The sequence below is a fragment of the Neoarius graeffei genome, chromosome 1, assembly GCF_027579695.1.
Source record: "Neoarius graeffei isolate fNeoGra1 chromosome 1, fNeoGra1.pri, whole genome shotgun sequence".
Lineage (NCBI taxonomy): Eukaryota > Metazoa > Chordata > Actinopteri > Siluriformes > Ariidae > Neoarius > Neoarius graeffei.
In genome coordinates, this window is record NC_083569.1 from 18462220 (window position 1) to 18479972 (window position 17753).

At 42.4% G+C, this 17753-nt stretch overlaps 1 protein-coding gene and 2 non-coding genes across 3 annotated transcripts in view; all 3 read right to left on the reverse strand.

The window, feature by feature from the left end:
- LOC132891954 (protein NLRC5-like) overlaps window positions 1–17753 on the reverse strand; it is an 888139-nt gene that overhangs the window by 623608 nt on the left and 246778 nt on the right. The window lies entirely within an intron of this gene.
- On the reverse strand, window positions 8990–9062 carry trnat-ugu (transfer RNA threonine (anticodon UGU)). The gene has a single exon. It is a non-coding gene; the product is annotated as a tRNA-Thr (tRNA).
- Window positions 13881–13953, reverse strand: trnat-agu (transfer RNA threonine (anticodon AGU)). Its single transcript has one exon. It is a non-coding gene; the product is annotated as a tRNA-Thr (tRNA).

Genomic DNA, 17753 nt, shown 5'->3' on the forward strand with positions numbered 1-17753 from the left:
GATTTCAGCGAGATTTCATGCGGATTTCATAAAGATGGCGGTTCCCGCGGCGAAAGATTGTCATAAATGTATTTTCTCCATTATTTACGTGTTTTAAGTTGTTATCCAGAGGAAACACGCCGCTTGATTCGCTTTCGAGCTGAGAATGAGCAGCGATTTCTGAAATCCAAGCTGCTGCTAAAAAGCTTTGGGAGTGAGTATTGTTTTCGGTTGCTTGGCTGCGTACGTTTTGTTCTGTTATTCTCGCTTTTATTGTTTACATGAGTGTTCTGACACCTCATTCTGTCGGATGTGGTGCACGAAGCGCCAAAGATATCCCATTCAGTGGTGTTAGTTAACAAATCACATCCTGCCAGCAGAGATCTCTGGCTCTGACTGTAGCGGCTGGTCGCAGCCAATGACGCATTTGGTCGCGTTTTGCTAACGTAAACGCTGACGGAGGTACGCGATGACGTATGCGATCGTTGAAGGGCTATCCCAATACGTAAGGGTTGAATTTCAAGCCCTATCCCTTGTAGCTCAGTTTCAAGGGGAAGGGCCAAGGGGAAGGGGGAGGGGAAGGGGTAGAAATTAGAATTGGGATTGGGCCTTAATGATAAAATTATGCTTGTCAGTTAAAGGTAAGAGGTACAATGAAATGCATCATGACAAGAAATCAGAAAACAAATCGATGGGTTTCTTTACATATCCACACTCGATGCCTATGGGGCTCCGTTCGCGCAGGCGCTCCGCAAACACTGCCCACTAGGCGGTGTGTCTGACTGGTAATTACTTACACTGACCACTAGGCAGCGTATGACTGGTAATTACTAACACTGGCCATTAGGCGGTGTGTATGACTGGTAATTACTAACACTGGCCACTAGGCGGTGTGTCTCATCTCATGTCATTATCTCTAGCCGCTTTATCCTGTTCTACAGGGTCGCAGGCAAGCTGGAGCCTATCCCAGCTGACTACGGGCGAAAGGCGGGGTACACCCTGGACAAGTCACCAGGTCATCACAGGGCTGACACATAGACACAGACAACCATTCACACTCACATTCACACCTACGGTCAATTTAGAGTCACCAGTTAACCTAACCTGCATGTCTTTGGACTGTGGGGGAAACCGGAGCACCCAGAGGAAACCCACGCAGACACGGGGAGAACATGCAAACTCCACACAGAAAGGCCCTCGCCGGCCCCGGGGCTTGAACCCAGGACCTTCTTGCTGTGAGGCGACAGTGCTAACCACTACACCACCGTGCCACCTAGGCGGTGTGTATGACTGGTAATTACTAACACTGGCCACTAGGCGGTGTGTCTCATCTCATCTCATGTCATTATCTCTAGCCACTTTATCCTGTTCTACAGGGTCGCAGGCAAGCTGGAGCCTATCCCAGCTGACTACGGGCGAAAGGCAGGGTACACCCTGGACAAGTCGCCAGGTCATCACAGGGCTGACACATAGATAACCATTCACACCTACGGTCAATTTAGAGTCACCAATTCCTCCGGGGGAAACCAGAGCACCTGGAGGAAACCCATGCGGACATGGGGAGAACATGCAAACTCCGCACAGAAAGGCCCTCGCCGGCCACGGGGCTCGAACCCAGACCTTCTTGCTGTGAGGCGACAGCGCTAACCACTACACCACCGTGCCGCCCTCTCTCTCTCTCTATATATATATATATTCATATATATAAAACATGAAATTTTATGTTTTAAAGGTGTCATTGCATCGTTTTTTCATTAATTATGCGGTGGTCTCTAGAATGAATGAATGCCCTGTGAGGCAGTTTTGCCGAAAAAAAATGCTGTGGTGCTCCTGTTTCAGGCTGTTCTAGTTTGGTGGAGGAGTGGGTGGGGAGAGAACGACAGGATTTCAGCTCTTACTCATTGTGGCAGCGGGGGCGTGGTCAAGCGCCGGTCTGTGACAGAAGGGCGGAGTCAGGGAAGGTAAGTGGCAGAATCACTACACCTGACGTCAATTAACCTGTGTTTGTGTGTGTCTTCCCAGTGACCGCGCCCTATTTAAAGAGGGAAAGCAGAGAGCAGAGGAGCTTCCCCCAAACCAGACGCCGGTTGTGGGTGTGTGTCTGTCTGTGTTTTCAAACCAAGTTAGACTGAAAAGTGTGACAATAAAACGGTTTATCAACCTGAGCTCTGTCCTGCCATCTTCTGTGCTCCGCCCATACACGAGAACTGCCACACTCATGAATATTTATGACATGTAAACATATCGCTTCTAACGGCACTGTGACGCTCCCTCCAGTGGGTTATGGGCGAGGCCATGACTACTAATTTTTGAAGTGACGTAAGTTTGTAGGGCTTTTTCTGATTCGCTCGTTTTTCCATCTATTTTCTTTCATAGGCTAATCCAGGGAATGGGGGTAGGAGAACATTTTCATGTGCAGCATGCATATGCAACTCAGAGTGACCTATGGTATTTCAAAAAGAGCAAGTATTAAACGGTTTGTCGTGGAATGACACCTTTAAAACAAACAAAAAGAACAATTATTTATTGATAAGTTTATTCATCGCGGAGCTCCATCCTGAAGACACACAGGGATCCCAGCTGTGTCCGTCCCCGCCCCTCGAGATTCTGATTGGCTGTTTGATTTTGGCTGGAACTAGAAGCGCGAGCGCGCCTACATCACTTATTTTTGTCTGCAGATAATTTCGGGTTTATCGGGTTTTTCCACTGAGAGCAACTCAAACAGCGCAACACAATAATCATCACTTTACACACTTTAATACAAAATTTAAAAAGATGTCAAAACAAGTGAACCAAGGAGAGAAAGATGAAGTCAAAGAGAGTTTTGCCAGAGGAAGAAAAGGAAAGAAGCGGTGAAAGACCAAGAGAAAGGCAAAGAAATCTTTCACAAGAAAAGCCATAAGCTGAAAGAGGAAGAAAACGGGTAATAAATGAATTAATATAAATGATGAGTTGTAGGAATTTAATTCTAAATAGTGATGCTGATTTTGAAATCACTGCGAAATTCTTCGGGATCTGACAAGTTGCCCTGAATCCACTCGCAACCCTGTCAAAATGGTTCAACCCACGAAACCCCTCTATCTGACCCAAGTGGTACAGTCCCTCGGTTTCCCCACCTAAACCCGGAAGTGCCGGAGTTTGATTGCCGGTGAGTAAAGTGAATATGGAAATGTCATCACAAAGTTTTACCCAATAAATGAGAGTGTTTGTTTTTCACAGCCCGTGTGCAGGCTTTCGTCTAAACGGGGGAACAGGGGCGCTGCGCCCTCTTACTCTCGGCGTGCGCCCCCTTACCGACTCCATGAAAACATCCCAGCAACACCACGTGACAATGTGTCTGATCATCAAATACGTTATAATTGCTCCAAAAATATTCCAATCATAGCAGATACACCGCCAGACGGTGCAAAAACAATCCGAATTGGCGTTTTCCAGACTAAGGCGCCATGTTGTTTAGTTGTTTACTTGTTGCGGCTGCTCTCGCAAGATTTGACATGGGTTACATACAAGGTCAGCTGACTTGTAGAGCGAGATTTCTCGAGACTGAATGACCTTTCACCCACCGGCGCAGGAGCTTTTGACAGAAGTAGTTCACGAGTTGTTTTTGTTGACACTTGGGCATTTAAAGATGTCATCTCGCGGCACGAAGCGGAAGAAAGCCAAAGACTGTCCGGGGCAGAAGAAGATGACTTCTTTCTTTTTCAATGTTGACAGACAATTTGTTACAATTTCCCTCTCAGATAGCCTCAGAATGTCCCATTGGAGCATTTTTCAAAGGCTTTGCACGGCGGGGGGGGACAACCGGCACCATCCCCCCCCCCCCCCCGCTTCGCTCCCTCGCCATGGTGAGCGCCCTCATACTAAATTTTTCTAGAAAAAACCCTGCGTGTGTACATGTGCATTTCTTGATATTAGACAAAGTGAACACAGATGAGAGATGTAAATGACAATGAGCATTTTGAACGAGACATGACAAATAGGGTTGCCACCATTCAGAAATGAAAATAAGGGATGCCCACCATGGCTCCTTGGGGCCATGACCACCATGGGCACGACTCCCATGGGGTGGGGTGCCCGCAGCAGTGGTATGTTTTATTTTGTAGGTGTTTTTAGTAAAGGGGTGATCAAGAAGCAATTACTCATACTTAAGGCTTGGGCTTTATTGCCAATGCTGTAAAAATGTATAATGTACAAATAGGCAACAATGAACTTTTAAAATATAATCTAAATATATTGAGAACTGGGTGGCACAGTGGTGTAGTGGTAGCGCTGTCGCCTCACAGCAAGAAGGTCCGGGTTCGAGCCCCATGGCCGGCGAGGGCCTTTCTGTGCGGAGTTTGCATGTTCTCCCTGTGTCCATGTGGGTTTCCTCCGGGTGCTCCGGTTTCCCCTACAGTCCAAAGACATGCAGGTTAGGTTAACTGGTGACTCTAAATTGACCGTACTGTGAGTGTGAATGGTTGTCTGTGTCTATGTGTCAGCCCTGTGATGACCTGGTGACTTGTCCAGGGTGTACCCCGCCTTTCGCCCATAGTCAGCTGGGATAGGCTCCAGCTTGCCTGCGACCCTGTAGAACAGGATAAAGCGGCTAGAGATAATGAGATGAGATATTGAGAACTTAATATTACTGTAAATGTAAGTGCATAACTGTTCTTGGTGTAGGGACTCTCTTTGTGAACCTTGGGGACATTTTTACTTAGAGAGGAAAAAAGAGAACAAAAAACAACAAAAACACAACAAACATGTATGTCTGCTTATTCAAGAATGCAGAAAACAAGAAAGTGCAAAATATTACTCCTTCCCTCAACAGTCCTGAGTTCATCAGGAACTGTTGTGTTTCTCTTGTCTGTGGAGTAGACCAGATTTAACCTCCTAAGGCCCAAGCTGGTTTTTTACATGCATTTTTTATTTCCATGTCCCAACAGCCAGCCGCTGTGTCCGGGGATCAGGTCGTCAAGGCCCCTGCCTTCGACTGCCACCCAATCCACATTGCACCAGTCCCCTACTGCTACCTCTGTGGGTGGTGAACCCACAGGAGGTCGGGCCCACGTCACCTCTTCGGGCTGAGCCCGGCCGGGCCCCATGGGCAAAGGCCCAGCCACCAAGCGCTCACATACGAGCCCCAACCCCGGGCCTGGCTCCAGGGTGGGGCCCCGGCTGCGTCATCCCGGGCGACGTCACGGTCCTCAGAATGTCAGTCCACATGTGCTTTGTGGATCTGGAGAAGGCATTCGACCGTGTCCCCCGTAGTATTCTGTGGGGGGTGATTCGGGAGTATGGGGTTCGGGGGTCTTTGCTAAGGGCTGTCCGGTCCCTGTACGAATGGAGCAGGAGTCTGGTTCGCATTGCCGGCAGTAAGTCAGACCTGTTCCCAGTGCATGTTGGACTCCGGCAGGGCTGCCCTTTGTCACCGGTTCTGTTCATAATTTTTATGAACAGAATTTCTAGGTGCAGCCAGGGGCTAGAAGGAATCCTGTTTGGGAACCACAGGATTTCATCTCTGCTTTTTGCGGATGATGTTGTCCTGTTGGCTTCTTCAAACCAGGACCTTCAGCATGCACTGGGGTGGTTTGCAGTCGAGTGTGAAGTGGCTGGGATGAGAATCAGCACCTCCAAGTCCGAGGCCATGGTTCTCGACTGGAAAAGGGTGGCTTGCCCTCTCCAGGTTGGTGGAGAAGTTCTGCCTCAAGTGGAGGAGTTTAAGTATCTCGGGATCTTGTTCACGAGTGAGGGAAGGATGGAGCGTGAGATCGACAGGCGGATCGGTGCAGCCTCGGCAGTGATGCAGTCGCTTTACCGGTCTGTCGTGGTGAAGAAGGAGCTGAGCCAAAAGGCGAAGCTCTCAATTTACCGGTCGATCTACGTTCCGACTCTCACCTATGGTCATGAGCTTTGGGTAATGACCGAAAGGACAAGATCGCGGATACAAGCGGCCGAAATGAGTTTCCTTCGCAGGGTGGCTGGGCGCTCCCTTAGAGATAGGGTGAGAAGCACAGTCACTCGGGAGGAGCTCGGAGCTCGGAGTAGAGCCGCTGCTCCTCCACATCGAGAGGAATCAGCTGAGGTGGCTCGGGCATCTTTTTCGGATGCCTCCTGGACGCCTCCCTGGGGAGGTGTTCCAGGCATGTCCCCCCGGGAGAAGGCCCCGGGGAAGACCCAGGACACGCTGGAGGGACGATGTCTCTCGGCTGGCCTGGGAACGCCTCGGTGTTCTTCCCGAGGAGCTGGCCGAGGTGTCTGGGGAAAGGGAAGTTTGGGCTTCCCTGCTTAGACTCCTGCCTCGGATAAAGCGGAAGAAGACGAGACATTTTTTATTTCTCTTTGCTATTTGGGCTTATTAGAACCTGATTAGAATAAAAACTAAGCATCATCTTTTGATAAGATGTACTTTTAGAGAAAAAGTATGTCCACATATGTGGATTCTTGTTCCGAATTTCTAAAAAGTGCTGTCCACGCATGTGACCGCTAAGCCCTAGGAGGTTAAACAGTCAACAGATTAAATTGAACGGTATTTGTCTGCTGTCTGTCTTATGACTTGAAATGAAGTCATGTCATCCAAACAGTTAAAGTAAACCACACTAATAAAATAAAATTTTTAATCTAGGAAATGTATGTATTTATGTATTTATTTATTTGTTACTATTATACTGTGAATGCTGTGTGATAATAATAATAATAATAATAATAATAATAATAATAATAATAATAATGTTGTGTGTTTTCTGATTGTCAGTGAATGTGTATAGTATGGGCAAGTACGTGGTTGGATGAGAAAGCGAGGGGGCGGGGTGAGTGTGGAAGACAGGGGTCCTGTGTGTGAGTGAGTGAGGTACTGAGATTTAGTGAGAGCTTGATTTGTGGATCAACTCTGTCATCCTTTTTAACACGTCCATTCGGATGGATGAATGATCATTAATTCAAACAAACAATCAATCAAACAAACGACAATCATAACATAATGTCCCATACCGTATCACTCTCAGGAGATGATTGGGGTATAAAGAACTGTGACACTGACGCTTGTGTCTTCTGTGTTCTTACATATCTGCAGTGTTGCTCTCCCGACGAATGCTGTCTAATGTCAGACAGCCCACCGTCTGCCACTGAAAACACTCGCCGACAGACTTTACAGTTTGCTGTGTAGTCGTCTCCACTCACGCTGTCCAGCCAAGGATGTGCCTCTTCCCACTCACGTCTGTATTTTTGTAAGCGTTTACGCTTTTGAGGACGTGGTGGAGTCCCAGGTGCAGCAGACATTTTTAAAAGGCCCGGGTTTTTTGAGCAGTGCTGGTGTGTATTGTCTGTCTCTAGGCAACCGTGACAGCGCCACATGCAGTGATGCAGGCAGCCAGGCACAGACGCACAGAGCGTGACACAGAGTGGAGGGGTTTGTGTCCTGGGTAGATCCTGCAACGGAGTATTTCCTGTTTTATTTTGTTCATTATTGTTAGATTTAGTGTTGATATGTGTGAGACAGACATGTGTATTGGACATTTATGAAAATATGGAACAACTCGCGTCCCGTATCAGTTCAATATGGGACACAAGATTTAATTGCCAAATAAAGGACGATTCTGTATTTTATGGGACGGGTGGCAACCCTGATGACAAACATTTGGTATCCAAAAAATGCCGCTCGGCCTTTCCCCGCTCTCCCCATAGCACAGTTAAATGCATGAGAATGAAGTGATGGCAAACAGTGATTTAATGCCGAGCATGGCTTATGAAACCAGTCATACTGATCAATTCAAACAGTATGGACAAAGAAAGAAAACAGCAATACACTAGTGACAGGTCAGCTGATGGTAAAGTGGTGGCAAAAGGCTGCCTGCGCACTGCGCATGCTCTGTTAGCTTAGCTTTAATATCGCCTGCACGGTTTGGCTCCTGTTACAACTTGGCCCACGAGGGGAAGCATTTCAACCAAAGACCTTGAAAACTTTATATATTTTGCTTACTTTTCGGTGAAATTTGCCATTCTGCGTTCAAAATAAGAAAGCATGTCACCTATGATTTTGTTGTAGAGCAGAGGAAAAACCTGGGTGGGGGAGGGGTGGTTTCTGTCCCGCTCAATCCACAGAAATGACATCAGAGAGCAGATTATCTCACGAGCGCAGTGAGTTTCTAAGATGGACACAGTGCCAAAGATGAAAATGACAAACTCCAGATGTGTCGTGTTCTGTGACAGACGGCTGACTGGCTGTATTGGAACTGTTAGAGAGCAGCAACTGCAAGTCGTGCGGATTCGTCATTCTAAATGACATGCTTTGCAGGCTGCTTTAGAACATCCCCACACCAACACTAGCTCTATCGGTATTTACTCACCACAGAAATCAGTTTAACCTTTAACTGAACCACACTCCTATCCGTAATTAAAGTTTAAATCTTTATATTAGTGGCGCTCCTTCGGCCCATGCGAGCGGAGCCCCATAGGCATAGAGTGTGGAGACATAAAGAAACCCATCGATTTGTTTTCTGATGGTTTCGGTCCTGTGTGTGCATGCCTGCCGCCACAGGAAACCCAAGAACTAGTGAAGTAGAGTAGTAGTCGGGACAGTATAGTAGTGAGTAACTTGTCACTGTTGTAGCCTGACGTTTTATGCAACATAAGGAAACAGTATAGTAACTATAACGGTAAAGAAATAAAACAAAAGAGGCAGGCTATGATATAAGAAAATTCTACAAACCAGAAACAGATGGGAGCTCCACTTTTAGGCAGTGCCTCAATCTATATATTAGTCTTAATTTGAAGTCTTTTTTTGTTGTTGTTGACGTTATCATCTGTGCATTGATGGTGAATTGAGTGCAAAGTATTTTGCAGAAATTGCACACCAAAGACACCCTCAGGTCCTCAGTCTCATTCAGAGTAATCTCACTGATCTTTAAACTGTCCATATGGGGCCATTCTCACCAGCAGAAAGTGGTCTTCAGGTGGTGAGAAATCATGAGCAGCACTTTCTGGTGTCAGTGTTCTCAATATTCCATCTTTTTACCTTAAAAGTGTCCCTTACAGGCCCCAGTGAGAATTGAACTCACGACCGCTGGTTTACAAGACCAGTGCTCTCACCACTGAGCTATGGAGCCTTAATTCTTTCACAGCTGCTGAAGCTTGGGGCCACAGCAGAATCTTGACTCTTCTGTCTTAGAAGCCTTTCGGATGAGAGGTGAAACGTCTTCAAGAATCTTCAAGCAAGTCCTGTTGCTCTCTTTTACCACCCACAGTATTTTTGGTTCTTTTTTTTAATCCTCCACCCAAACGAAGTTTGGCGGGGGATATAGAAACGGGTTTCATCTGGTCATGTTTTCATTTCCAGGCCATATCTTTAAAACTACTGAAGATATTTTAATGAAAATTTGTAAAAGTATCAAGCAACTTGTGAACTGCTGCGTTTTGCTATTTTGGATTTTTGGAAAAAATTAATTTTCAAATTTTTACATAAAAAATTGATTTTGAATTAGTTCCTAAGAACAATGTTCATTTCCGGAGCATAAATCCAAAACTATTCATGATACAGATTTGAAACTTGGTAATGTATTCGTGCCTTTTGATTCTAAGAAATGTGAGAAATTTAAATTTTTAGTTCACCTGGACCAAAGGTCCGGTGGGTTTATGCCATGGGCTGCTGAGGTCAGTGTAAAGAGGTAGGGTTGGTTTCCTGCAGCAGAACTTGAAAAATGTGACAAATAATATCTTGAAACTTGGTATATAGTTGGCATATAGGGTGGGGGATATAGATGACTGTCTTCTTGTCGTTTTTAACTTGTAATTTTCTTAACCTCATGCTTTTTCCGTGTACATCTCATGGAGTTCTTGTCCTGAGTTTCCTAGTGCTAAAAGTTGGAACTGTGTAACCAGGAACTTACAAATATTTGCAGCATGATAAGAATCCTTTAGAGTTTTAATTGAAGTCTTTTGTTTAAGATGTCAAAGGCTAGGGGCGGCATGGTGGTGTAGTGGTGTCGCCTCACAATAAGAAGGTCCAGGTTCTAGCCCCGTGGGCCAGCGAGGGCCTTTCTGTGTGGAGTTTGCATGTTGTCCATGTGGGTTTCCTCTGGGTGCTCCGGTTTCCCCCACAGTCCAAAGACATGCAGGTTAGGTTAACTGGTGACTCTAAGTTGACCATAGGTGCGAATGTAAGTGTGAATGGTTGTCTGTGTCTATGTGTCAGCCCTGTGATGACCTGGCAACTTGTCCAGGGTGTACCCCGCCTTTCGCCCGTAGTCAGCTGGGATAGGCTCCAACTTGCCTGTGACCCTGTAGAAGGATAAAGCGGCTACAGATAATGAGATGAGATGTAAAAGGCTCACTGATAGATACTTGAGTGCAACATGTTTTGAAGAAACTTTATAGTCAGGGAGCATATGTAACCTACTTTGCAAAATTTGCCATGTCTGGTTTCTCAGTATTAACCCTTTATTTACATCCCAAACAAATTATTTTTACTTCTTGTAATGTCAGCAATCACCATTTTCACCAAAAAAAGGAAATGCTAAATATCGCATGTAAAAACGTAAAAAAAAACCCCAACCATATATCCGTATCACTTAAGTCCATTATAACATCTGTATTTTTTTTAAATTACCCATTTACTAACTTTATATGAATAGAAATCATATATTTACATGATATTATCAAGTTAAGTTTAAAATGAGACATTTAAGTACATAGAGAACATAAAAAAGCCAGAAATATTTTACACTATTGCTACAGAACTTGAGAATATTTATAGCTTATCTACACTGTAAAAAATGTCCGTAGAATTAACAGTGAATTTATGTAAAATCATGACATAAAAAAACTGTAAATACAAAAACAATGAAGCAGTGTGTAATTTACATCAATATACTGTAAAACTCCTAACCAAATACCACTGTTAATTTAACAGTAAGAATATGTTGAATTGATCATATTTTTTTGTAGAATTTACAAATTGTTGTAGTTTAAACACAGACAAACTGTAATACTAAAACAGAATGTGATAGTTAAAATTACATCATTGCCCTGTTAAAAAAATAAAAAAAATGTCAGTAGAGGCTCTCCGGCACATTTCGTAAAACTCTAAATCAAATAAAATATCTGTCTAGTAGATCATTGCTTGTAACCATCATACATTGAATCCCGGTGAAATGTTCATACAATCATTGTTTATTGTACAATGAATATCCGTAAAATTAACAGTTATGTATTGATTATTGTACATTGAATACCTGTAAAATTTACATTTAGTTATCATTAATTGTACATGGAATCCCAATGAAATGTACAAGTTATTCTGTAATGTTGTTTACATTTCACTGTATTTTTAACAGGATTAATCAAGTCAAATCAAATCAAGTTTATTTGTACAGCGCTTTTAACAATAAACATTGTCGCAAAGCAGCTTTACAGAATTTGAACGACTTAAAACATGAGCTAATTTTATCCCTAATCTATCCCCAATGAGCAAGCCTGTGGCGACGGTGGCAAGGAAAAACTCCCTCAGACGACATGAGGAAGAAACCTCGAGAGGAACCAGACTCAAAAGGGAACCCATCCTCATTTGGGCAACAACAGACAGCCTGACTATAATATTAACAGTTTTAACAGGTATAACCCTCAACTGTCCTCATGGGGCCGTCCTTCACAGGAGTGGGGCGATAAAACTCCGACCAGACACAGGGCACCAGGATGGATCAAGCAGGTCCGAGGGGCAGAAGAGGCCAGCATCTCAATCCCAGGATCAACATGTAACTCAGAGGGACAGAGGGGGGGGGGGGGAGAAAGAAAACATGTTGTTAGGTATGCCCTAAAAATGACAAGTATTAAATCTGTGTGGTAGGCTCGCAGAGACGAGAGTCTTTACATCAGGCATGACACACAATGGCATGTTAATATGGTAAAAAAAAAATATATCATGACCTGCTCTGGCTGGATGCTTGATTGGGTGATGGGAGCACACTCCTCACCAATGATGAGATGCAGATGGGACCCTTAGGCCTGGCCAAGACAATTCAGTTACATTTCACCGGGTCTGGGACATGCGACAGAATGTCTGACGGCCGATTCCCTGCAGGCTACGATAGCCAGTCGAGGTCCACACCGTCTCCACCAAAAGATTTCCTGTTGACTCCATGTAACTCAGAGGGACAGATTTGGAGTGGGGGGGGAGAGAAAGAAAACACAGGTGGTTAGGTATGCCCGATGTCACCTGAATAAGTAGGAACAGTATACATATTGCACCGAGTACAAGCAGGGACTCCGGCAACTAACTATGACAGCATAACTAAAAGGAGAGAGCCAGAAGGTAACACAGGCATGAGGGAGCCCCGGGACATAAAGCAGCCAGCCACTGCACCGTCAACAAACTCGAGTGAGCAAGCGAGTGGGGACTGACAGCATCCATACATCCCAGTTTACCAAAACACTCTATGTCTGAGGACCCTCCAGATCTACTCCTTTACCTCATAAACATCATTAATAAAAGGCTTGACTAAACAGATATGTTTTCAGCCTAGACTTAAATGCTGAGACTGTGTCTGATTCCCGAACATTACTTGGAAGGCTGTTCCATAACAGTGGGTTTTTTCTGGCAACCACAGATTATTTTTCAGATTATTCTGGCAACCACAGCTGCCAGTATTTTTCGGTAAAAACAACGGATTTTTTTTTACAGTGTACATTCCAGAACTCAGCTCACAATCTCTCATTTTAGAAATTTCTGTGAGACATTTATTACTAAGCTGCTCCCTGTTTTTATTTTTTTTATTTTTTTTTATGTCCAAACTACATCAAGAAGTAACACTTTGCCTAAGGATTCAAACACAAAACACTGAGATAAAAGCAGTTATTGGTAACACATATTATGACCAGAACAGCCACTGGACTATTTTCAAAAGTAAACAATGTCACTTTCACAACTAGACAATGTCAGTTTCCTCTGTATCTGCTGGACTGTCTGTTGTTCTGTATGGAGAGTGCATGGACAGATAAGCATCAGACATCAGACATTTCAGTAACTCTATAACTAACAGGTTCACTAGTTATCTACAATTTGTAAGAAAGTGTTATATTCTTAATTATGGCAGACATCTGAGACAAGCATGCAAATGTACAGATAGGCAAAGATAGACACACAAAGAAGCGACTAACTTGCTGAAATATTTTTGCAACAAATCTCACAGTTATGGGACCCCAACAGAAAATCAGTCACCTTGTTAAACACTTTTTTCATCAATCTTGAAACAAACATACATTTAGATAAAGAATCTATAGAGTAACAAACTCCGAAAAGCAGAAAGTTATGTCAGTTGAATTGACTGAGCAGCACACCACCTCTGAGGTTCCAACTGATCCCACTCAGTAGTTTAGGTCCTTTTAGGGTTAAACGGGTATCTAATGTATGAACCCTGCTTTTGACTTGAGTAAAAAGGTTGTGTGCCACAAATAACACCTACAGTATTATGGATACAATAATTGCATATTAATGATGTAATACTTTTATACCAATTTCCTATATGTGGTTTCAGGGCTCTTTTTATGCGCAAAATTCCCCTGCATAATTAACTATGAAACAGCAGCCTACAAACATTACAACAAGCCCAGATTTATGAATTCATATCTGAACTTGTATATTATTACCAAAAACAAGACTTGGTAAATTTTGCAAAGTAGCCAAATACCACCTGACAATGGGCATTGATGGAGACTTGAGGGCAAAGTGCTTTGCAGAAATTACACACCAAAGACAACTTCAGATCCTCAGCAGTCTCACTGATCTTCAAACTGTCTACATGAGGCCCTTCTGACCAGCAGAAAGCAGTCTTCAGGTGATGGGAAATCATGAGCAGCACTTTCTGGTGTCAGTGTTCACAGTATCCCCTCTTTTACCTAGATCATCCTTCCACCTTCAAAGCATTCCTTGCAGGCCCCAGTGAGAATTGAACTCATAACCCCTGGTTTACTAGACCAGTGCTCTCACCACTGAGCTATGGAGCCTTAACTCTTTCACAGCTGCTGAAGCTTGGGGCCACAGCAGAACCTTGAAGCCCCTGCACTGGGGTTATGACTGTGAAAGTGTTTGCAAAATTTCTACTTTCCTGATGTTGCATTTGGTGAACTTTTACTCATATATTACTTTTTTGAAGTTATTTTTATTGGGTCATGCAAAAACCTCCCGCACCCAACATCACCTCACTTTTGATAAATACATGTATATTAAAGAAATAAATCATGATTATAAAATAAATTCATTGAAAGATGTGTAAAGTACTTTTATATAACAATAAATTGCTTAGCAATTGTTGTAATAATAATTATAATTGTTAATTAAGTATTAATTAACAATTATAATTAATATTACAACAATTGTTAAGCAATTTATTGTTATATAAAAGTACTTTACACATCTTTCAATGAATGTATTTTATAATCATAATTACTATTTGCCTCACAAAAAAAGGACACACATTTTAAATAATGCAGTGTGTCAATGGACTGTACATTCTGGCTACTTTCTCAAGTATTTTTCAAATTTTTACATAAAAAATAGATTTTGACTTAGTTTCTAAGAGCAATGTTTGTTTCTGGAGCATATATCCAAAACTATTCATGATACAGATTTGAAACTTGGTATACATATTAACAAGGTGATAGAGATGTGTCTTTTCATACAAAGAAATTTGAGAAATTTAAATTTTTCATGTTTCCATGGAAACAATTTCAGACTAAGTCTGAGGTTTTGGTTCCAGAGCAGAACATGAAAACTATGAGTGGTATGGTCTTGAAAGTTGGCATGTACCTATCTTTGAGTAGTTTGCCATGATTGTATAGTGGTTAGTACTCTGCGTTGTGGCCGCAGCAACCCTGGTTCAAATCTGGGTCATGGCAAGAAAAAAAAAAAAGCTAACTGAGTAGGTATAATTTTGGGTGGCATGGTGGTGTAAGTGGTTAGCATGGTTGCCTCACAGCAAGAAGGTTCTAGGTTTGCTGCCAGAGGGGGCCTTTCTGTATGGAGTTTGCATGCTCTCCCTGTGTCTGGGTGCTCTGGTTTCCCCCACAGTTCAAAGACATGCGATTAGGTTAACCCTTTGGTGACTGACCCCTTGAAAATCATTCCTCCATATTACTTGAATAATATTACACCTTTGAGAATAACTTATGTTCAATCATTTAGCTTTAAAATGATGGGTTACTTATATGATTTGGATAAGTCAATGGTGAGTTATGATGTTTTTATCTAATGTAGTTGAAAACAGGCGATTTTGGGGCAGTCACCAAAGGGTTAATATGGGATGGCCTTGAGCGAGGCACCTAACTCCCAACTGCTCCCCGGGCACTGTTAGCATGGCTGCCCACTGCTCTAGGTATGCGTGTGTGGGTTAAATGCAGAGAGGAAATTTCACAAGTGTGTGATGAATAAAGTTGTGCTTTCTTTTCTTTATGTGTTGATTAAGTAATGTATATGTGCCTTTTGATACTAAGAAATGTGAGAAATTTTAATTTTTAGCTCACCTGGACCAAAGGTCTGGTGAGCTTATGCCATGGGCTGCTGAGATCAGTATAAAGAGGTAGGGTTGGTTTCCTGCAGCAGAATTTGAAAAATGTGACAAATAATATCTTGAAACTTGGTATATAGTTGGTATATAGGGTGAGGGATATAGATGACTCTGTCTTCTTTTCTTTTTTAACTTGTAATTTTCTCAACCTCATGCTTTTTCCATGTACATCTCATGGAGTTCTTGTCCCGAGTTTCCTAGTGCTATGTAACCAGGAACTTACAAATATTTACAGCATTATAAGAATCCTTTAGAGCTTTAATTGAAGTATTTTTGTTGGTGTCAAAGGCTCGATGATAGAGAATTAAGTGTAACATGTTTTGAAGAAACTTCTCCTTCCTCAGCAGCAAGAACTCACAAGCACCACTTCTCTCAGGTCCCAATATTTTTAGATCAGAACCTGAGACGGAATCTTTCTCCCTTCAGGTCTGTCAAAGGCCCCAATGAGGATTGAAGGAGGAAATAAGAAACACAAATAAATAAAACACCCAGTTTCTTTCTCTCTCTCTGTGCAACCTTCACTCGATCCAGCAAACTTCACACACAAAATGCATCACACCTCTTAAGGCCTAATGGCTTGGTGGCATCTTTCATAATATTACAAAGAGCAGCAGCTGGTTTATTGTTTCACCTCAATTAAATAACAAGCTTCATTATTACAAAGTCAATAGATCAATCACATAATAATAATAATAATAATAACTTGTCATACTAAATTATTTGTCATGATTTATACTTATTTACAGCAATTTCAAATCAGGCTAAATCTCCTAATGCAGCAAAACCACTTATAAAACAAATATAACAGGGAATTTAAACATTTTATAATGTATTGATTAGATTATATTTTTGCAGATTAAAAAAACTGATTTTTCATAATTATATGAATTCTGCTGACAGTTGGAGTTGAAGACAGGTTCCCCATGTGAGGCTGAATGTAAAGCCAGGATGCTTCAGTAAGAATCAACAATCTGTCAGTAACAATGGTGACACTGTCATGTGGTGCTGTGGGCTGGAGCTTCATGAACCTTTATGATGTGAACATATCATAGTACAGAAAGAATACTTTCACTCAGCTGAGACCATTCATCATGTTCACTGTTATATTCATGTGTCTGTGGCTTTCACTCGGTGAGTTAACTTTGACTTTTTTTTGTCACTGCAGAAATATTAAGTGTTGAATTAGTGATTTATTCTTCTGTGTGGTGGGAAGAAAAATGAGAATGTGCATGTTCTCTTCTCCATGACAGGTGACTCCATGGCAGCTTCAATAAAGCCACTTTTCACACATACAGTTATAGATGAAGGCAGTGATGTTACTCTGTCCTGCAGCTACAAATCAAGTGATACAGGAAACTACCTGCACTGGTACAGACAAAATCTAAACTGGAGTTCCTTCTTTTTATATCCCAAAGTGGACATAAAAGTGACTCAATCCCACCACATCTCTCCGCTGAAGTTGATGAAAAGAATAACCAAGTGGATCTGCTCATCTCCTCTGCTGCTGTATCAGACTCTGCACTATACTACTGTGCTCTGCAGCCCACAGTGACAGGAAATCCAACTGCACTGTACAAAAACTTTCACACAGTTATATTATTCTGAAGGCTGATCAACTGCTAAGGTTACACAATTCCAGATGATATAATATCAATGATATAATCAGTTAAAAATAAATAAATGGATGGTTTGAGAGGTCAATAAAAATATACACTCACCTGCCAGTGTAATAGGAACTTGTTCTTGATTTGAAGATTCCTGCTCTTGGCTGCAGGAGTGGAACCCAGTGTGGTCTTCTGCTGTTGATTGCTGAGCTCCTTTTCTGCTCACCATGGTTGTAAAGAGTTGCTGTGAGTTGCTATATCCTTGCTAAAAGCACTAAACAAGTTTTCAATAAGTTCATATACATCCCACTTTCTAAAGTCAAGATCCTGCAGAGTCTGAATTTTACAATAATATTTGTGTGTTAGCTTTTTGTAATCCACAGTGATTTTACACAGTGAGGTGTGTTTTAGTGAAATGAAGTCAATATTGAGAATTTCTGATATATATTAGCCTGCTGGATACACAGTACAACTATTACACATAATCTTATACCTTTTATATATTTACTTAAAAATGAGAAAATTGTCATGCTTGTGTGCAATCTACTTTCAGTGTTTCCTCTTTTTATAATAAACTGTTTATTTGTGAATTATTCTTAAATGCTTCAATATGTCTCAAGGCTTGTAAAAATATTTC